This window comes from Carettochelys insculpta, chromosome 2, assembly GCF_033958435.1.
Source record: "Carettochelys insculpta isolate YL-2023 chromosome 2, ASM3395843v1, whole genome shotgun sequence".
NCBI lineage: Eukaryota > Metazoa > Chordata > Testudines > Carettochelyidae > Carettochelys > Carettochelys insculpta.
The window spans coordinates 177,059,300-177,081,855 of record NC_134138.1 but is presented as its reverse complement, the minus strand read 5'-3'; the positions used below and the strand labels follow the sequence as shown (position 1 = coordinate 177,081,855).

General features: G+C 45.7%; 1 long non-coding RNA gene across 1 annotated transcript in view; it reads left to right on the top strand.

Annotated features, from left to right (window-relative positions):
• Window positions 1–21,195, top strand: part of LOC142008743 (uncharacterized) — a 35,601-nt gene extending 14,406 nt beyond the window's left edge. The window contains exons 3-4 of the long non-coding RNA XR_012644220.1: window positions 15,418–15,510; window positions 20,827–21,195. This is a non-coding gene — a long non-coding RNA (uncharacterized LOC142008743). The remainder of the gene's footprint in view (window positions 1–15,417; window positions 15,511–20,826) is intronic.
• The last annotated feature ends 1,361 nt before the right edge of the window (window positions 21,196–22,556 follow it).

Here is a 22,556-nt window from a genome sequence, read left to right as displayed (position 1 = left end):
GTAATACAGGGATAATGCAAAGATACATGGTAATACAATGTTTCCACTAAAAGATACATCACTATTAAGTGTTGCTACACACCATGCTACAGATATTTCTTTTGTTTCTCAGGTTAAAGAGTATGTTGCAGGTGAAGGTCCCTTTTGGCACTCTAAGTATCAGCTGTTGTGAACAGTGTGAGTTTTTCTCCATCTCATTGTGCAGACTTCACAGCTGTGCAGAAGGGTTGGAAAATCTCAACCTTATTCAGTTCTTCATGCAGGAAAGATATGTATGCAGAAAGGTTATGTAAACAGAAAGATTATGTATGCAGGCGATGTATGCAGGTTACGTATGCAGAAAGGATTTTGCTGAATGTGTGGTGGGGAGCTGCACGGTGGGATTGCACAGTTGATGACATGGGCCTTACTGGCCGCACATCTGGTACTCTGGCATCCATGTTCTGTGGGTGCTCTGCCAATCAGGTGGATTTGAATCTCTCCTGGGTGGCCACCCAAGTGCACAACTCACAGGAAACACCAGCTCCAAGGTGCTGCGCTGAGTGCAGAAAGTCACAATTTCTCTGTGCTGAGATATACAATCCTGCGGCCATGTGCTCTGCTTTCAGTGTCCTATCTATCTTGTTTGACTTAATAAACATTTATACCATATGTGTTCTTTGTGGTGGTACATATGGATTGTAATCAAGTCCCCTGTTTACTTTCTCTTTGTTAACCTAAATAAATGGATCTTTTTCCATCTATCACTGGAAGGCATGTTTGCTAATCCTAATCATCCTTGGGGCTCTTCTCTGAAAGCTCTCCTACTTATCAACCTCTCTTGAATTATGAACACCAGAAACAGACATACTACTCCAGCAACAGTTGCATCAGTGCACAGTACAACAGTAATATAGTATCTCTACTTGTAGCTGAGAATCCCTTGTTTATGTATCCAAAGATCACATTAGCCCTTTGAGACCACAGCTTTGCCCTGGGAGCTCACATTCAGTTGACTGTCCACCAGGATTCTTTTTCATAGTCATTGCTTCCCAGGATAGTGTCACCAATCCTGTCAGTATTGCCTACATTCTGTGTTCCCAGAGGTTTACAGCCCCATTTAGCCATATATTATTTGTTTGCACTCAGCTTACCAAGTGATGCAGATCACTCTGACTTGGTGACTCGTCGGCTTCATGATTTAGTCAGCTTCATGATTTAGCAAGCTCAATTTTTGTGTTATCTGACAACTTTATCAGGTTTTATGTTTTCTTCCAGTGAAGTGATGAAAATGTTAAATAGCACAGGGTGAAAAACCAATCCCTGCAGGACCCCACTGGAAACAGACCTATTAAATGATGATTCCCCATTAACACTTACATTTTGATTCCTAGCAATTAGCGAGTTTTTAATCCATTTAACACATGCCATGTTAATTTTACATCATTCCAAGTGTTTAATCAAACGTCACACCGTACTGAATCACATGCCTTACAGAAGTGTACTACATCTACATTATTACATTTAGCTATCGCATTGCTATCTTATCTAAAAAGATATTAAGTTAATTTAACAGGATCTGTTTTCCAGATGTCCACGTTGACTGGCATGAATGACTACCCTCCCTTTATTCTTTATGAATTGTATCCTGTGTCAGTTGCTCCTTTATCTTTCCTGGGATCAATGTCATCCTGACAGGCCTATAATTACTTGGGTCAGTCAGCACAGCCTTAGTGTTCTTTGATACTTCTGATACTTCCACAGTGTTCCAAGAGCTATTGAAAATTACATTAATGGTCTTGTGACTGTGGCATTTTTCACTTCAGCAGTGTAAGCAGCCATTCTTTATTGGAGGGACAAGGGATCTCCCCAGTCACACAGGCAAATCATTATGCCTGGTTTCATATCGTCTTCAGGGCTTTGGTACTATGGTAGCCCTGAGACATACTTTCTAGTACTGGTTGATATGCACAGGTGAACCATATGAAGAGGAATGTAGTAGGAGACATTTGGGCATTTCCTTATGCTATCCTGTGGACTTTGTCTCCAAGCCTGTCAGGCCAATAACCTTCTGCATTCATTTCACTCCTAAACCATTTTAAAAATGAAGAATGAAAGCTCTATCTTTGAGCTGTTTGCACAGCAGAGGGAGCTGACAGTTAAAAAATATATGTCTTCTGTGCTAGTTGGAAAACACTCAGGACGTGGGTGGAATAATGCATGAGGCTTTTTCATTCCCAGTCTACGAGATGATGGACATTTATTCCAAACTGTGAAGTGAAGCAAATCAGAGGATGTAAAACCAAGGGTGCTAAAGCATCATAAGTTGCCCCATGTGAGAGAGTAGTGCTGAGTCAACACAGAGCTTGATCATTTTACTTTCAACTAACATTAAAATACCTCTTACCATTGTGTAATCATATTCACAAGTATTCACTTAAAGGCACCATTTAGATCAGAGTTGTTCATAGGTATTGAGTGACTTTTTCAATTAAATGCAAAAGTGTTTGGAAAACATCTTGTGAATGTTTCAAAACTCCTTTTTTGTGTATTTTCTCTTTTTCCTGTCTTGGCTTTTTAAATCTCTGTCTCATGGCGCACTCGATTGTTTGTGAGTGTTTCACACATGCAGTTTAGTCGTGTATTTGAAAATGGGGTCAATCTTGGTTTTTTTTTTGGGCTGCTCAAACAGAGTCTGAAATTCCAGAATGATAAGAAGTAGTTTCATCTGTAATAGCAATTAAACTTTTCCCTGGATGACAAGGAGGATGACTTGATCTGTATAGCAACGAAGGGTCCTGTGGCACCTCATAGACTAACAGAAAAGTTTTGAGCATGATCTTTTGTGAGCACAGACCCACTTCATCAGATGCTGGACCAGCATCTGATGAAGTGAGTCTGTGCTCACGAAAGCTCATGCTCAAAACTTTTCTGTTAGTCTGTGAGGTGCCACAGGACTCTTCGTTGCTGTTACAGATCCAGACTAACACGGCTACCCCTCCAATACTTGATCTGTATAGAATTTTAGGTCATATCTTGTACCCATTTAGAGGTTGTACCCACACTCGTCATCTTCTCTGTTCGGCTTGCTATTTGGACATGACCTGTCAGGATTCAGGATTATGTTCTATGAGACATCGTCTCTGTACCAGTATGGTGTTCAGCTTTCCAGTTGTGACATCATCTTTTTATTTCTTTTAATTTATTGGGTTTTATTTCATTTCAGAAGGTCCAGTTACTTTCCTTAGTAGCAGCTGCATGTTCCATCTGTAGTCATTGGACTACAGCCAATAAAGCAATCAATATCTCACAGGGAAATAAAGTCATCAGTAGAACACCTCTTTGGCCTGTTTTACACTCGTCTATTATTCATATCCTTCCTCCGCTTTAGAAATCTCAGGAGAATCTGATAAAGATAGCTCTGGTGAGTTGGAATTTTTTTTGTATCTGAATTTAAAATAGTGGCCTCATTTAATCTAATTGAGCTATTTAAAGTGTCTGGACATTTGCAGGGTTGTTCATTTCCTTTCTGTGTAAAGTTGGTTAGTTTTAATGGCTATGAATGTAACTTGCCATGGTCACCCTAGTGAACATAACACAACAACAGCAAAAAGATACCATTATAGCAGCTACTACTGTATGGAATTACATCCCTGATCAACAGTTATACCAATCTACATTAATAGCATAGACGGAGAATGAAAAATCCACACACCAGAATGCTGTAGCAATACTGACCAATATCCCAGGCACTTGATCAAAAACACTTACACTGGCACTTGATTCAAAAAACTTTTGTTATTCATGTGTGCTTAACCTACCTCCCCGTCCCATGAATCACAAAGCTTTGTAGTAGCAAGTGAAGTGTGAACGCAGTTTTGTCGACAGGAGCGCTCCACTGCTGATGAAGCAACATCAACAAAGTATTTGGTCTACAAAAGTGCCAACAAGCACATGCTGACTTTTAGCAACAGGGTGGGGTCAACACAATCTTGCCACTAAATGTTGTATGGTCCCGACAAACCCCTCTCCTTCAGAGTGGCTGTAGCTTGGTTCATGTTACCCTTGCTTAGAGAACTCACCTACACCAGCATAAGGGCATCTAAGGCTACATCTACAACTGGAAAGTTTTGTTGACAAAACTGGCATTTTGTTGACAAAACCATGAAGTGTTCCTGTTGTCAAGGTGTTCTGTCAACAGTAAATCGACAGAATGCAGGACTTTTGTTGACAGAGTTCTGCCACTGCCCTATGAGGCAGGACACTTCTGTCAACAGAAAGCCAGTCTGGACGTTCCAGAGGACCTTCTGTCAACAGAAAAGGCTTCCAAGGTGCTGCCCAGATGCCCAGGGGATCCACTGCCTATAGCAAACAGAGCTCTATGGTCCCTGCCTCTGGCCATTTGTACAGCCACGGGGAACCCTGGAACCCTGCATCTGGAAGCTGAGCATTGGAGGAGCAGTATGTCATGCAGCTCCCTCCAACATGCTCACAGCTATACCAGCCAGCAGCCTGGCAGAGGCACAGGCACCATGAGAGGCCCTGGGCCCACCATGGAACAGCTGGAGGGGTCTCAAGAGTCACCCTGGTGCACCAAGCAGTGTGTCCCCTCCTGGACCAAGCCTGAGGTCCAGGACTTGCTGGGTGTGTGGGCTGAGGAAGTCCAGGACTTGCTGGGTGTGTGGGCTGGGTGTGTGGGCTGAGACCCTTCTTGACCCCTCGATGAAGCAGAGGAATGCCCTCACATATGCCCAGCTGGCCACTGCCCAGGTGGCACAGGGCCACCCCGCCCTCAACATGGAACACGTGTGGGTGAAAGTTAAATAACTCCACCAGGCGGGAGGCCAGGGCAGGACCCTTGACCTCCCCCTCCTATGAGGAGCTGTGCTGCTTCTGAAGGTGGATACCACCCCTCCAGTTGTCCCCATCGACACAGTGGAAGAGTCCCCCCTGCCAATAGCCAATGGCCAAAGAGGAGGAGCAGCACCCACGGACCCAACCCCCACTGGAGCTGGAGGGGACACAGGGTCTGAGGCCAGCAACAGCACCTTCATCATTGCCCTGGACTTGGGCTCCTCCAGCCAGGCCACCTCCCGGGTGTCTCCAGAGCAGTTCAGGGATCCCTCTGGTAAGTACCCTGTGCGTCACACACCCCAGACTGCAGGAGATGGGCACAGATGGGCTGTGCTGTGAGTATCACCAGGCTGGCTCAGGCAGAACTTCGAGCTGTGGTCCTGGCATGTGGAAACATGGGTGCCAACCTGCTCCCAGGCTCATGGGAGGCCAGACGAGCTCCAGGCCCTGGGGGGAGGGGTGAGTGGTTGCCAGCCCCTGCCAGGGCTGGAAGAGGCTAGCCAGGTGGGTGCTGGCATGCTGAGTAGTGAAGCTCCTGGCACATGGGCAGGCCCACAGGTGGGAGCCAGCACCCACTCTTGCGGACAGTGCTGCGAGCTGCACATGTGCAGGGGGTAGAGGGCCAGGGAGGGCCAGGCTGCGCCCGGCTCACCTGCCACCCATGCGGGGACCCCTCTGTGGTTGGACACTCCCGCTTGGCTGCTAACCCGTTGAGTCGGGGGGGGTGGGCCTGCAGCAGTCAGCTTGGTACTGAAGGCTGTGCAGGTCACACATACCTGTGCTCACAGGACATTCCCATCCCATGGCCCAGAGGTGTTGGTTGGTGCTCATGGTGGGCAGGCAGGTCCCTAGGGGCTGTGTTGTATTAATGACTCACCATCTCCCTTCCTCGTCTTCCTTACAGCTGGACTTGCACTGAGCGAGGGCCAAGCCAACCCCACCTCCCTGCCAGGGTGAGCCACCCCCTCCACCAAGAGGCAGACCCACAGCCAGAAGGGCCATCACCAGGCCAACGACAATCTGCTGAGAGCCCACATTGCCTCCCACTGAAGGCTAACCAGCCTCCTCGAGCAGCAGCTGTAGGATGACTGGGTGTGGTGGTCGCAGGACTGGGAGTGGGAATCATGGGCCTGGGACCAACTGATGTTCTGCTTTGACACCACCACTGGCATCTGGCAGGACCTGTTGGCCCTGCCACCCACAGCTGACACCCCCGCTTCCCCTACTGCCACTGCTCCCCCCACCTGTCCCTACTGCCCTGCCCCTCACTGGCCATCCCTCAAGGCTTCCTTGATTTTTGGCAATGGAGCAGGGCCATGCCCACCCTCCCATTTCTGCCCTTCTGCCCCCCAGGCCCTACCTGCTCCCCCGCTGACCCAGACCCCACCGCAGCCCCACTACCTCCATGCTTCACTGTGATCCTGGACCCAACCCAGCCCCAATGGGGACCTCAGAACCATGGCAGAAGGTATCCTGAGGCCCCTCACCCCTTCCATGGCTTGACGCCATCCCAAGCACCATCTCAAGCCCCCCGTCCAAGTTCTGATACCCTGCCCCCAATTCCAAGCCTCCCCTTTCATAGACTCATAGAACACTAGGACCGGAAGGGGCCTCGAGAGGCCATCGAGTCCAGTCCCCTGCCCCGACGGCAGGACTGACCACTATCTACACCATCCCTGATAGACATCTATCTAATCTGTTCTTAAATATCTCCAGCGAGGGAGATTCCACAACCTCCCTTGGCAACTTATTCCAGTACTTGACCACCCTGACAGTTAGGAACTTTTTCCTAATGTCCAACCTAAACTTCCCTTGCTGCAGCTTAAGTCCATTGCCTCTTGTTCTCTCCTCAGAGGCCAAGAAGAACAAGTTTTCTCCCTCCTCCTTGTGACACCCTTTAAGATATCTGAAAACCGCTATCATGTCCCCCCTCAATCTTCTTTTTTCCAAGCTAAACAAGCCCAATTCTTTCAGCCTTTCTTCATAAGTCATGTTTTCCAGACCTTTTATCATTCTAGTTGCTCTTCTCTGGACCTTCTCTAATTTCTCCACATCTTTCTTGAATTGGGGTGCCCAGAACTGGACACAATATTCCAGCTGAGGCCTAACCAGCGCAGAGTAGAGCGGTAGAATGATTTCTCGTGTCTTGTTCACAACACACCTGCTAATGCATCCCAGAATCATGTTTGCTTTTTTTGCAACAGCATCATACTGTTGACTCATATTTAACTTGTGATCTACTAGAACCCCTAGATCCCTTTCTGCTGTACTCCTTCCTAGACAGTCTTTTCCCATTCTGTATGTGTGAAACAGATTATTCCTTCCTAAGTGCAGCACCTTACATTTATCTTTATTAAACTTCATCCTGTTTACTTCAGACCATTTCTCCAATTTATCTAGATCATTCTGAATTGTGACCCTATCTTCCAAGGTAGTTGCAACCCCTCCCAGCTTGGTATCATCTGCAAACTTAATAAGCATACTTTCTATGCCAATATCCAAATCATTAATAAAGATATTGAACAGAACTGGTCCCAAAACAGACCCCTGCGGAACCCCACTTGTTATGCTTTTCCAGCAGGGTTGAGCACCATTAACAACTACTCGCTGGGTACCAGTTATGCAAGCCAGTTATGCACCCACTTTATTGCAGCCCCATTTAAGTTTGACTTGCCTAGTTTGTCGATAAGAATATTATGCGAGACCGTATCAAATGCTTTACTAAAGTCTAGGTATACCACATCCACTGCTTCTCCCTTGTCTACGAGTCTCATTATCGTGTCAAAAAAAGCTATCAGGTTGGTTTGACATGATTTGTTTTTTACAAAACCATGCTGGCTGTTTCCTATCACTTTACTACCTTCCAAGTGCTTGCAGATGACTTCCTTAACTACCTGCTCCATTACCTTTCCTGGCACAGAAGTTAAGCTGACTGGCCTGTAATTTCCTGGGTTGTTCTTATTCCCCTTTTTGTAGATGGGCACTATATTTGCCCTCTTCCAGTCTTCTGGAATCTCTCCTGTCTCCCATGACTTTCCAAAAATGAGAGCTAACGGCTCAGCTACCTCGTCTATCAGCTCCTTGAGGATTCTAGGATGCATTTCATCAGGCCCTGGTGACTTGCAGACATCTAATTTTTCCAAATGGTTTTTAACTTGTTCTTTTTTTATTTCAAAAACTAACTCTACCCCTTTTCCACCAGCATTCACTATGTCAGGCATTCCTTCAGACTTCTCTGTGAAGACCGAAACAAAGAAGTCATTAAGCATCTCTGCCATTCCCAAGTTCCCCGTTACTGTTTCTCCCTCCTCACTGAGCAATAGCCCTACCCTGTCCTTGGTCTTCCTCTTGTTTCTAATATATTTGTAAAAGGCCTTCTTGTTACCCTTTATGCCTGTAGCTAGTTGGAGCTCATTTTGTGCCTTAGCCTTTCTAATTTTACTCCTGCATTCCTGTGTTATTTGCCTATGTTCATTCTTTGTAATTTGTCCTAGTTTCCATTTTTTATAGGATTCCTTTTTTAGTTTGAGATCATGCAGGATCTCCTTGTTAAGCCAAGGCGGTCTTTGCCCATATTTACTATCTTTTCTACATAGGGGAATAGCTTGTTTTTGGGCCCTTAATAATGTCTCTTTGAAAAACTGCCAACTCTCCTCAGTTGTTTTTCCCCTCAGTTTTTCCTCCCATGGGATCTTACCTACCAGCTCTCTGAGGCTACGTCTACACGTGCACCCAACTTCGAAATAGCTTATTTCGATGTTGCGACATCGAAATAGTCAATTTCGATGGATAACGTCTACACGTCCTCCAGGGCTGGCAACGTCGATGTTCAACTTCGACGTTGCTCAGCCCAACATCGAAATAGGCACAGCGAGGGAACGTCTACACGCCAAAGTAGCACACATCGAAATAAGGGAGCCAGGCACAGCTGCAGACAGGGTCACGGGGCGGACTCAACAGCAAGTCGCTCCCTTAAAGGGCCCCTCCCAGACACACTTTCATTAAACAGTGCAAGATACACAGAGCCAACAACTAGTTGCAGACCCTGTATATGCAGCACGGACCCCCAGCTGCAGCAGCAGCAGCCAGAAGCCCTGGGCTAAGGGCTGCTGCCCACGGTGACCACAGAGCCCCGCAAGGGCTGGAGAGAGAGTATCTCTCAACCCCCCAGCTGATGGCCGCCATGGAGGACCCCGCTATTTCGATGTTGCGGGACGCGGATCGTCTACACGTCCCTACTTCGATGTTGAACGTCGAAGTAGGGCGCTATTCCCATCCCCTCATGGGGTTAGCGACTTCGACGTCTCGCCGCCTAACGTCGATTTCAACTTCGAAATAGCGCCCAACACGTGTAGACGTGACGGGCGCTATTTCGAAGTTACTGCCGCTACTTCGAAGTAGCGTGCACGTGTAGACGCAGCTTGAGTTTACCAAAATCTGCCTTCCTGAAATCCATCAGCTCTATTTTGCTATTTTCCCTCCTACCAGTCCTTAGAATTGTGAATTCTATGACTTCATGATCACTTTCACCCAAGCAGCCTCCCACATTCAAATTCTCAACCAAGTCCTCCCTATTTGTTAAAATCAAATCCAGAACAGTTTCTCCCCTGGTGGCTTTTTCAACTTTTTGGAATAAAAAATTGTCTCCAATGCAGTCTAAGAACTTATTGGATAGTCTGTGCCCCACTGTATTAGTGTTGTTGTTGTTAGTGTATTTGTATGTTGTTCATTGGGCTAGCGGTTTCTAAATGGATTTTTATTACTGTTTTCATTTCCCACACATTTATCTTTCTTTAACTAGAGAAGTTGATTGACCACCACCCCCGCATCCCTCTTTATTGGGGAGGGGTGAATGGGCAATGGGAGGGGTTGTGGTGGGGACGGGGCAGGGCTGTGGGCCAGAGGCCCCTGCTGGGGGAGCCCTGGGGAGGGTCATTGGGGGGTCCACTGGAGAAGCGCCACCTCAGGACCTTGCAAATCCACAGCCTGTCCCTATGTGCTTGGTGGAGCAGAGCTGTGCCTGGCTGCTTGTAGCATCAGCTGGCATCTGCCCCAACCATGGGAGGAAGGCTTTCCCCTTCCCCTCTACAATGTTGTGAAGGGCACAACACACTGCCACAACTTTGGGGAAGTTGTGCTCCCACAAGTCCAGCCCGGTGAGGAGGCACCTAAAGGGTGCCTTTAGGTGGCCATAGGTGTACTTGGCCTGCAGCTGTGCTCAGCTGAGTCAGGCATTAAACTTTTCCTGGCTTGGGTCCAGCTGCCTGGTGTAGGACTTCATAAGCCAGGGTATGAGGGGGCAGGCTGTGTTCCCCACCCTGCACAGTGGCACATGCACATCCCTGACCACCAGCTCCCAATAGGGGATGAAGGTGCCTGCCTCCATCCTCCGGCACAAGCCGGAGTTGCAGAACACCTGCACATCATGTGCACGGCCCAACCACCCAACATAAACGTCAATGAAATGTCCATGGTGATCAACCAGGGCCTGCAGCACAATAGAGAAATATCCCTTGCAGTTGATGAACTTGGCCATGCTGTGGTCTGGGGCATGAGTGGGGATGTGAGTCCTGTCAGTAGCCCCAAAGCAGTTGGGGAACCCCAGGGTGGTGAACCCCACCACAACTGCATCCACGTCTGCCAAATGACAACCATCTGCAGCAGGTGCATGTTGATGGCTGTCATGATCTGTGAAGGGAAGGTACTAAACACATGTCAGGGACTGAGGGACAGAGCCCCTGGGCCCCGGGGGAATCCCCATCGCTCTCCCATCCTCTGCCCCCTGAGCTCTCCAAGACACGCCCCCCATGAGGCCACTTTCCCGGCAGCAGGGCTGTGCGAAGGCAGGATGGCACATTTCCCTGGGGATGGGGCTTCCTCCCAGCCCATCCTTCTCACACCCAGCCCCACCTCCTGAGGGTTCCCCTTTGGCAGGACATCCCCACCCTCCGTGCAGGGCCTGCAGCCTGAGCGTGTCTTACCCTCCATGAGGAGGGCCCCAGCGGTGGACTTCTCAATGCCAAACTGGTTCCTGAGTGAGCTGTAGCTGTCAGAGGTGGTGAGCTTTCAGAGAGCAATGGCAACCTGCTTCTCCACAGGAATGGTGGGCTGCAGACAAGTGTCCTATCTCTGGAAGCCAGGGGCAATCCAGGCACAGAGCTCCGGGAAGGTGTTCTTCCACATAAGAAAGTTCTCGAGCCACTGCTGGATGTCCCACTCCCCCATGACCAGTCAGAACTGGTGCTGTGCCTCTGGATCTGCCTGAGCAGCCAGGGTTGGGGTGGGGTGGGATGAGCCAGGTGGGCCCATGCAGCAGCCATGATGTGTTCCTAGAAAGTGGTGCCAGTTTTGCCTACCCTGAAGAAGAGGAGTACAGCTGCGATGAGGTTCAGCAGATGCTGAAGCACCTCTGGGTGGGAGCAGTGCAAGCCCAAAGGCTGCTGTGGCACCATGGGTATCTGGAAAGTGTCTATCTCAGCAAGCATTGAAGTCCTGCTCTAGCAGCTGTGCTGTCCCTTTTGGAGGTAGGTGCACCTCAGCATGGGCAGGGAATGGGCGCCTGGGGTGGGGGAACCCTTTATGGGCACGTCTTGCTGTGGCTCCTGGAAGCGATTTCCAGCCATATGACCCTGCCTGACAGGGTTGTTGGGGCTGCTCTGTTGAGACAGTGGCTGGGCAGCGTGGCTGCTCTCTGTCGACAGAGAGGATTAAACGAGCCATGCACTTTGGTGTCTGGCCTCAATCTGTCGACAGCTGTTTTACTAGAAGATATCTTCTGACAAAAACTTCTGCCAATAGATGGCTGTAGTGTAGACGTGGCCTTATATACGTGCTTTTTAAACAGGAAAAAGAAAAAATGGTGTTTTCTGTATGATTCACGTGGCAACTAATGCATTACTTTGGGGGAAATCACTTGAGATCATTGTCTGCAAAGGAGCTGAAATGTTTAGAACATTGTATAATGTATTCTAAAGAGATTTTATGTTTGTTTAAAAACATCAGGGCAATCTTGTGGCAAATGCTGTGGGAATTGGGACTGTTCTTATCAGTTTGAGTAAAGAAGTGTGAATTGTCAGCGCACAAATTGTTGTTGCCTTGGGCCAGGAAAGATTTAGTGATAAATCTTTACCACAGAATCACAACTGTGTGAATGTGTGAATGAAATCACTTTAATACAGACATGTACCCCCACTTTTCTTATTTTTAAAGGAGGAATACAACACACCTGCATATACAGATCTCAAAATATTTAAATACACTGTGCTGCAGCCCACACTGTGCATCCAAATCATTTTATTTGCACTGGTAATGGCCTTAGGTTTGCATAGTGCCACTACTTTCTGGCTTTTTTAAATAGAAGATTTTCATCAAAGTACTGACCCAGCTTTATCCTGCTTAGGTCACAGCCTGAGAATGTGCCTTTCATGTATCTGAGAAGACTAATGTGTCCATTTTCATACAAGTATATACAGGGCCTGATACAAGATCACAGAACAAGGTGGTTTAGTAAGATATTAGAAAATGGTTCTGCTATTAAACTGAAAGTCAGAAATCCTGAGTTTTTTGGTTTGTGTAGTCTTGATTTTTCTATTCTAGGCTGCTGTGTAGTGCTACTGTGTGCTGTGTTTCACCACAGAGACAGTTGCACTAGAGCAGCCAATTAAATTATCCTTTTATATCCTTTATCAATAGTACCAAGATGCTGTGATGACTGAATTGTTTTAAGGCCATTTGGATGAAAGCTATGATGTAATTACAGAGTATATTTAATAACACTTTTCTCTTCATACTTCCCCATTTTCCTCATTGACTTTTCCCTTTAATTCTAACAGCCTTCAATCACTTGCAGATACAGCCTGCAAATTTCTCACAGGCATCCCAAAAGGCATTCCAGTAGCCTAGTATAACAATTTTAATGCACTCTCTGTGTAAAAAGCCCAATGGCTACAGCATGTCAGAGTAAAGAGTTTATTTACTATCTTAAATAATTATGAATGAATTTCAACTTTATTTGGTTGGAGAGGAAATAGAATTCAATGTATTTCATTAGGCTATCACTCTGCAAATTAAAACATGATTTGTTTCTCATGCCTGCGCCAAGTCATTTTTTTTTGTTAAAGATTCTGCCTGATGCACAAAGGGAAAAAAATAACTGCATACAACTGGTGGAAAGGATCATGGTGCTTATAACACATACAAGAGAACAATTTTTGATGTTTCTTGCTGTGGGAGGAAAAAACAGTGAGAAATAACTGCAAATTTCAGCTGGCATGCTCTAGATCTGAGGTGCATTATAAATATCTTCTTTTATAGCACATACCTTAAAATAACTCAGATCAGCTGTGTTGAGACTTGCAATAACTGCTATTTGCAGTACATTGTTTACCTGTACTTCTCAAAGCTATTAAAGTGTTTGGCGGTATTCCTATGAAAACAAAAAAGCAGTAAAGTAGCACTTTAAAGACTAACAAACTAATTTATCAGGTGATCTTTCGTGGGACAGACCCACTTCTTCAGACCACAGCCATACCAGAGCAGACTCAATGTTTAAGGCATAGAGAACCAAAACCAGTAATTAAGGTTGACAAATCAGAAAAAAAAAATGATCAAGGTGAGCAAATCAGAGAGCAGAGGGGCGGGGAGGTGGAGGGAGTCAGGGATTAGATTAAACCAAGTATGCAAAAGAGCAATATAGTGTCCCAGAAAATTTGCATCCTGGTTCAAACCACGTGTTAATGTGTTGCATTTGAATATGAAAGAGAGTTTGGCGGTTTCTCTTTCCAAAGCAGAGTGAAAATCTGAGAAAAACAAGGCACGAGGAAGTATAATGATTTGTCCAAAGCCAATCAATTGCTCAACAGAAGAGCTAAGCCCTAAGAGCTGTCTGATTAATAGTCCCATCTTCTTCGAAATTGGGGGGGGCAGCAAACTTTCCAAGCAAGAGTGCTGAAATTTGACCTTTTGACCTCTATCTATGTATGAGTGCCAGTGATACTTTTCAAAGTCACTAAGGTAATGTCTACATACCAATGTATACCAAAATACCAATATTGGGTTTTTTCCCTGCATTCGAAATAGGGCTGTCATTTTGAGCATGGTATTCCAGTTTCGGTATCCCTCATCATATGATAGGTAATGGAACTTTTGGAATAGCTGCTTATTCTGAACTCCAGTGCCATTTGGACAGCATGAAGTTTGGAATAAAGAATTTCAAAATAATTTACGCAATTTGCATAGTGGAAATCGCATACATTATTTTGAAAACTACTCATCATGTAAACGTAGTCCAAAAGTCCTACTTACAACAGCTTCATTAATAAAATAAATAAAGATGCAGAACTTTACCATTTAGGTGGTGATTGGTAGCATTAGCTGGTCTTTTGTTAATTCACAGGTGGCATGGCTTTGAGCAAGTTCCCAGCTGCATGGAGGAAAAAGGGTGGGGCTGAGCCCACCCCCCAACCTCGTCCATCCCCCACCCCATCTTGTGTCCCAGTGAAAATCATCTTGCTTGCCATTCTTGGCACCCATGCTGACCCCTGTTCTAAACCATGTTGCTATGCTCCAAGCACTCAATCAACTGCTTTAATAAGCTTGAGAGCAGATCTTTTCCCTGGATGGCCCTTGACTCTGGAATTCACTCCCCCCTTCCAGTAAAACAAAGGTGGCATGTGTTGACTTTCAGGAATGCTGCTTGACTCCTCTGTTTGCATGGGCTCATTCTCTGAGGTGATTTGAAGAGGAGTAGATGAGGACGGGAACAGAGAGGCCTTGCTACCAGTAGTGGTTAAGCTGTAGTATGAAAGGATTAATCCATCTATTGGGTTTTAAAGTTTCTTTTCTTGCATGTACCTAACAGTTACAATGGATTTTTTTTTATATGTTGGAAGAATTAATATATGACAACTATTTTCCCTCTTGTCACATAGCAACTGAGATAAGACCTGACCAGCCTCCCAAGTTACTTTATTTGCTACTGGAATCTCCAACTTGTGAGACATTGTCTGTCTTCCCCACCCACTTGTTTTGTTTTCCTTTGCTGTCAGAAGTTAACAGTTCTGAAGGCATTTTTACTACTTATGGTTGCTAGCTTTATAGTGCCTGGCATCTTAATGTCTCTCTAACATTGTTTGCCTCAATCCATGCTTAATTTGTGATGAAAGAGGTGCCAAGGCTCAAGAAACTTTTATCCATACACAACTGATGCAGCAAGCCCACAGGTGTTGGGGATCTGACATGCCAAGTCTCAAACTGCCAGGGCTCAGCCCTGACAAGCCATGGCACAATTAAACACTGGTCTCAATACACTTTGCAACATCAGAAATAATAAAAAAGATTTGAGGGGTGGTTTTTTTTCTAATTAAGTCAGCCAGATCATGTTTTGTCACCTTCAGTAGAACGGACCATTTTTTTTTCAGATGTGCTGAAAGTGTACAGCCTAGCATCACTTAAAACCAGGTCCCTGATGCGGGCTCTTTTGGTCAGAATAAATAAGATATTTAAATGAGCCCGTCACAAAGAGGCCTTAAACTTCCTGTTTCACAGATCCCAGGACCCTAAACTGATCCCTGCTCCAACCCACAGGCAGGAGAGCGTCATCCCAGTGCACCTCAGACCCCGCTTAAGCCTCCCAGAGGGAAGTGGCTGGCCGAGATAACAAGACCAGGACGAGGAAGGGTGGGTAAAACAAAGTAACAATGATTTTATTAAATGACACTATTATAAGTAATAAACTATCAATGCTTAAAAGACTAATTTTTACTTAGAAACTTAAACAAAACATTGTTGTCAAATGCGTTATTGAATAATGCCTAGAATTTATTGTACCACAAAGTAAAAACTTGGTTAGGTATGTGAATATGTAAATATTCACATATGTAAATATATATGGACAAAGGTATTGATATCCCTCCACTTCCCTTTAAGGGTGGGGTGAGGTTGCCAACCTCACCCCTTTACTGGGGGCAGGGTGCTAATTCTGCCCCAGCAGAAGTTGGACCCTGGAGTCAGTCGAAGCTGTCCCTCCTTGGGGGGCTTCCTGTTACTCCTTCCATGGGTCCAACTAGATGTGGACCTGGGAGGCATGTAGCTCTTCTCCGAGCCACTTAGGGTAAGCAGTATTGGGAGGCAGGGAGGCTTAGCCTACACCCGCAATATTTATATAGATGGGAAATATAGGTAAGAGGGTAAAAGGAATTAAGCATCTAAGAATTATAATAACTACAAGTTTAAATACTAACAATTATAACTATACCTATTAATTAAATGTTTAAATGTGCTGATTGGAAAAGAAATCCCAGCCTGGGTGGTTAGGCCTGGCCTTGAGGTCAGGCCCCCAGGTCCTGCCCCTCCCCCGTCAGGGAGGGTGCACAGCTGGGGAGCTATCCCTGCTTCCTTACGAAGGGTCCCGGAGTCCCAAGCTGGTAGTTAATTGGTTGGGTAAATTATGTGTCCGAGGTCAGTGAGTCAAGTCCAGTGAAGAAAGTCCAGTAGCAAACGTCACATCTGGTGGTTAGTCGCAGTTGGTGAGGTGTCAAAATGGCGGCGCCGCAGGTGTGATGGTGACCTCAGGGTTCAGTGACTGGGTACGCAGTGCCTGCCTTGTGGCAGGCCAGTTCGCCACCCAGTCACTTCCCCTCTGAGGCTGCTTGCTGCTCCCTAGTGGTGCTGCTAGGGAGCGATGGCGCTGCTTGGGTCCGTTGGCGCCACAATGCTGTGGCAGCGCTGTGGTGATTTCAGTTTAGCGATTCAGCAGGAGCTTCGCTCCACAGAGCTAGCCTAAGGGCTGGTGGACGCCGCAGAAAGCAGCCAGCACCTCCCTATACAGGGTTCCACAGATTAGTCCGTGGTCCCAAGGGCCGCCGAATGGCAGGCAAGCTCTGCTTATATTCACTGAATTCATAAATAATTCATAATTCTATATCCATATTCATAACCTGATTTCCATAAAGGTGAAGCTCTCAAACAGGTCCTCCTGGGCATGGAAGGTTCTGGCAAACCAGACTTCTGCCCAATCGAGGCCAGTATTCAAATTCATGATCATTAATAATTCATGAGTTCAGGTTGCCGGGGGAGCTAACTGACAAAAAGTGACCTTTGGTGACTGTTGATAATGCTGCTAAATGGCAGCCTGTGACACTTTAGGATTTCATGTGTCTGCACTGATTTTACACAGCCAAAGGCATGTTATCCCTGGCCCATGGGGACGATTATGTCCAGAGATGTTAAAAAATCCTGACAGTCCCTTTTATAATTTGATACATATTGGGATTAGGTGTCAACTGCAGGCATCAAGAATCCACTGAAGTCAGTGAGGCTTTGCACAGGTGCAGGGATTTGCTCTCCTATTGCTCATTTGAGGAGGGGATTCCAAACTGACTTGAGCATTTGTGGGTGTTTTTCCCGTCTGTGTCTATTTCTCATCTGGATATCAAGTTATTTACATACAAATCTATCTCAGTTTTCTCTCTGCTCAGATCAAGATCATGCAGGAGAAAGGAATTTAAGACTGTAGAATTTGCTTTACTTAAAACTTACCTAATATTTAAATGCATTCAAAGCCTGCATACAAAGTCTCTGAAGCGTATTTTTCTTTGGACACAGCAGTAGTCCATCTACCATCTCATGCATCTGATGAAGCAGGTCTTTGCCCATGAAAGCTTATGCTCCAAAATAGCTGCTAGTCTATAAGGTGACACAGGACTTGTTGTATTTAAAGATACAGACTAACTCAGCTACTCCTCTGATACCATTTACCATTGTAAAAACAAAAAAGCAGTCAAGTAGCACTTTAAAGACTAAGACAATAATGTATTAGGTGAGCTTTTGTGGGACAGACCCACTTCTTCAGACCATAGCCATACCAGAACAGACTCAATATTTAAGGCACAGAGAACCAAAAACAGTAATCAAGGTGGACAAATCAAAAAAAAAAATGATCAAGGTGAGCAAATCAGAGCACAGAGGGGCAGGGGGCAAGAGTCAAGAATTAGATTAAGCCAAGTATGCAAATGAGCCCCTATAGTGACCCAGGGCTCTTTTGCATACTTGGCTTAATCCAGTTCTTGACCTTCCCCCGCCCCCCCCGCACCCCTCTGTTCTCTGTTTTGCTCACCTTGATAATTTTTTTCTGATTTGTCAACTTTGATTATTGTTTTTGGTTCTCTATGCCTTAAATATTGAGTTTGTTCTGGTATGGCTATGGTCTGACGAAGTGGGTCTGTCCCACGAAAGCTCACCTAATACTTTATTGTCTTAGTCTTTAAAGTGCTACTTGACTGCTTTTTTGTTTTGATAGTATATAGACTAGCACGGCTCCCTCTTGGTTACCATTTACCATTGCATTTGTTGTTCTAACATTTGCACTCTTCTCCTTTATCGGCTTTAAAATACTTGGATAAAACATTAGTATGCAATTACATAAATACAGTTCAGAGAAGAACAGTTTTAATTACCACCTCATCAATGGCTATTAGCCAGGATGTGTGGGAATGGTGTCTGTTTGTTAGAGGCTGGAAATGGATGACGGGAGAGAGATCATTCATTGATTACATTTTCTGTTCACTCCTTCAGGGCCATGTGGCACTGACCACTGTCCAAAGATAGGATATTGGGTTAGATGGACCTTTGGTCAGATCCAGTATGGCCATTCTTATACTCTTAGGTCTCTGGGTTTTTTTAAACTGGTTGTAGAAGAGAAAATACATACTGGGTGTGTCTACACTAGCCAGCTACTTCGAAGTAGCCGGCACAACGTTGAAATAGCACACCTTGCGTCTACATGTGCCGTGTGCTATTTCGACGTTGAAATCGACGTTAGGCGGTGAGACTCGAAATCACTATTCCCATCCGAAGATTGGAACAGGGCCCTACTTCAACGTTCAATGTTGAAGTAGGACGTGTGTAGACGATCCGTGTCCCGCTACTTCAAAATAGCAGGGTCCTCCATGGTGGCCATCAGCTGAAGGGTTGAGAGATGCTCTGTCCAGCCCCTGCGGGGCTCTGCAGTCACCGCGTGTAGCAGCCCTTAGCCCAGGGCTTCTGGCTGCTGCTGCTGCAGCTGGGGGTCCATGCTGCGTGCACAGGGTCTGCAACTGGTTGTCGGCTCTGTGGATCTCGTGCTGTGCAGGGCAAGTGTGTCTGGGAGTGGCCCTTTAAGGGAGCAGCTTGGGGCTTTGCTGGCCCCTTATTTTGATGGGGAGTGCTTGTATGTGTGGAGACTCCACATTTCCTTCTGGGGTGGCTCCTCTCAATGTTCCCCATTGCTACTTCAATGTGGAACGTCGATGGCACCAGCCCTGGAGGACGTGTAGATGATACATGTTGAAGAAGCCTATTTCGATGTCCTTACTTCGAAATAGGCTACTTCGATGTAGTGTGCTAGTGTAGATGTAGCCACTTTCAGATGCATTAAACAGGAACCAAAAGTTTAGAAGTTCTATGTAAATTGACCTCTTTTAGCTCCAAATGAAGTTGAGCTGAATTTCGGTCCAGTCTTCCAGCCATCAGTCCAATGAGTAGACCAATTAAAATCCGTCTTGAAAATTTCATTTACTTTTGGAAAGAAAAGGATATATTTACCTTAGGATACAGAGAAGTAAAATTTGCCCTACAGTACCAGATGAGACCATCAGTCCATCTAGTCTAGAATATCGCTCTTTCAAAGGCCAATAACTTATACTACAGGGAATGGCAGCCTACCAGCTTCTACAACCTCTTAGCTATAATCACCTTCTCCCTAACATCTACAGTGGATCAGCTTTACCGTGGGTCCTGAAACATGATATTTATTACTTTACCTGGCACAGCAATGAGTGTTCTATTGGTCACAAAATAGATAAATAAATCACCCACTTATTTCACTCAAGATGTCACACCCGTAATAAGTCCTTGGAAGTTTGATATTGGAACTATGACCTAGTTCAGGGGTTGGCAACCTGCAGCTCTTTAAAGCATCTGTGGCTCCAGATGCTGACTCCATGGCTTCAGATGCTGGAATGGCCCTGCCCTGCTGCCTCTGGAACAATAGCTCTTATCTCCAGCCTGGCCAGGTCTCCACTCTCCCACCTCCTCTCACATCTGGCCAGGCAGGGGTTAGCAGGGGTGGGGCTGGCCAGTGCTTGACTCATCCTCCTGCTCCTCTCACATCTAGGCAGGGAAGCGGGGGTGGGTGGGGAGGAGACTGGCCCTATTCCTGTGCTTGTGTGTTTTGGCGTAACTCTCCCTGTGGAGTCCAGATCCTGTCTGGTCAGGAGCAGAGCATGGTGTGGTGGGCTGCAGTGAGTGGGGTCCCATTCTGGACAGGTATGAACGGTTTGGGTCTCTCTCTCTCCCCGCAGCCAGTTTTAAAATGGGCATTCTCAAATGTTTTTGGTTCACATCTGAAAAGAGAAATTTTCTCATGGATCATCACCTACCCTGGCATTTGTGAAAAGATAACATCTCTTTGGCAGAGTCACCAATTGCTTATATGGAAAAATAATATTAGGAGTGTGTTTGGTTGTGTAATTGTCTTTGAATGCGATTTAGTAACTGGAAATAAAGGAAAGATGGCTAAATGCTGTAATGGGATGCAGTGAAGAAGTTAGAGACTAGGAGAAAATTAGCAACACATTTCAAAGAGAGACATTTTATAATAAAATAAATATGTTAAATCATAAGCTGTTATTTCTACACAAATGCATAGAGCACCCATTGTAAATAACATTACTACACTGCATGCTCCTAAATTGACTCCCTTTGGATTCACAAGTAATTTCTGATACTCATTGCCGCTGGATAGGACTGACCTTGGAGCTTACTAGGACTCAGAAAAGGGTTAAATATTTACATGTGTCACATTACAAATCATTGTGTGTGTGCTGTTCTTAAAACAGGAATTACCAAAAGTACAGTTCGGTGTAAGGACTGTCTGGTATTCACACGTATTGTGACTCTTAAGTATTGATTTTGTGTAACCAATTTTGAAAAAAATAACTCTTCTTGCTATTTCAGTTGCTGACCCCCGACCTAGTTGCTATGCTGTCACCATTATTTTGACTTAGTAGGACTGCAAGTCACACTTATCGAAATGGGATTGGAGTATTTGAAAATCCTGGATGGCTAATGATGTGATGATGTTCTGTCAAACCAGTACTTCAGGGAACTGTAACAAATTGTACTTTTGGGAGAAGTGCTATCACATAATTGTCAGTGGAAGGGCATGAAGTTACAGATGGATAAACATTTACAAGACCTCTCATTCACAGTCATGTTGATAGGGAAGATAAAGATGCTGCTTGGTCCTGCCGTGAGGGCATGGAAGCGGATCTGACGACCTCTTGAGGTCCCTTCCAGTTCTAGTATTCTGTGATTCTATGTTGTTGTTATTGAACCATAACTGCAAAATATAAACTTCAGTTTTCCTGAAGAGGTATATTTGATAAGCTGATGGGCATGAAACATTATTAGTATGCATGAAGATGGTAACTGAAAGCCCATCCATAGCTACTGTTACATCACTGGAAAGGTGCTAATCCCAAAGTCTTTCTGCTCACAAGGTGGTCACAAATTCCTTGGCTTCTAAGATTTGCTGAACATCCTAGTTCAAGTTTAGGGTGCTATGTAGATGTAGCTGCACTGTACAAAAGCCTTAAAACCTTTAATGTGATTTGTTTACATTTTCCATTTCTCTCAGCCTGAACGATAAAAAATGGCCAGTTCCACTTTTGTTTATAGCAAATGTCACTTTGCCTTACACTGCAATAAACAGCAGCATACTGCAATGTCTCCAAACCTGGCTTTGGCCTCTCCAAATTGTTTAGAAACACTTTTCCCCTGGCAGAGTTTCCAATTAATTGAAACATTACACAAACATAGTTACAAAAAAGAAACTTGTACAGAGGCAGGCACATGACACACTGTGTTATACCATTGCTTTTTAAACAAATCTATATGTTGTGATTAATCTGACTTTACCAGTGTCAGAGCCTTCATGCACTATTGAAAAGTAATTCCCTAAAGGTGATCTTTCTGCTTATCTAGCAATGTTTTCTGACCCAGTATTAAACTGAACATCATACATCCTTTTACTCTTGTCTAGTCTCTCCAGGAAGGTTCTCCTTCTTGCTTCTCCTCCTGGCAGTTCTGAATCAGGTGGTCAACTTCAAATGCCTTTGGAAGGAAGTACATAGGTTTTAAATATTGACAAAATGAGCAAATGTATGATTTCCCCTCTGGATGCTGTCATGCCGGGATGAAATGGCACCAGTAAAACACAGTCAGCATTTGCTCAAGGCTACCAGCTCTTTCGCAGAAATTTAGCTCACCCCAATCATGCTCCGGCCAAGGGGCCCCTGACAGACGGTTCCTGCCCTGGAGAGCTGACAATGAGCTGCCCGGGAGGAGAGAGCAACATGCCCAAACTCTTGACAGGTGACGTTTGAGGCTACCTCCCTACTAATCAATGGGCACGCTTAGTGCAGGCAGACAGCTGGACACGCAAGCAAGTGGAAACAGCCCCAAAGGCACTCAGCAGCTGGCCCCAGCCTCGCTCACAGAGGGCGGCGCTGCAGGTCACCGCAGCCAGGCGCTCCCGAGGCTCAGCTGCCCCCCGGGAGAGGGAGGCATGCAGCCAGCTAGCTTCCGCCTGGTCAGTTTCACTGCCGCCCCGGGCAGCTGTGCAGGCGGAGCCCCTCCCCGGGGGGACTCCTCTTCTCAGCAGCCTACAGCTGGGTCAGACTTCC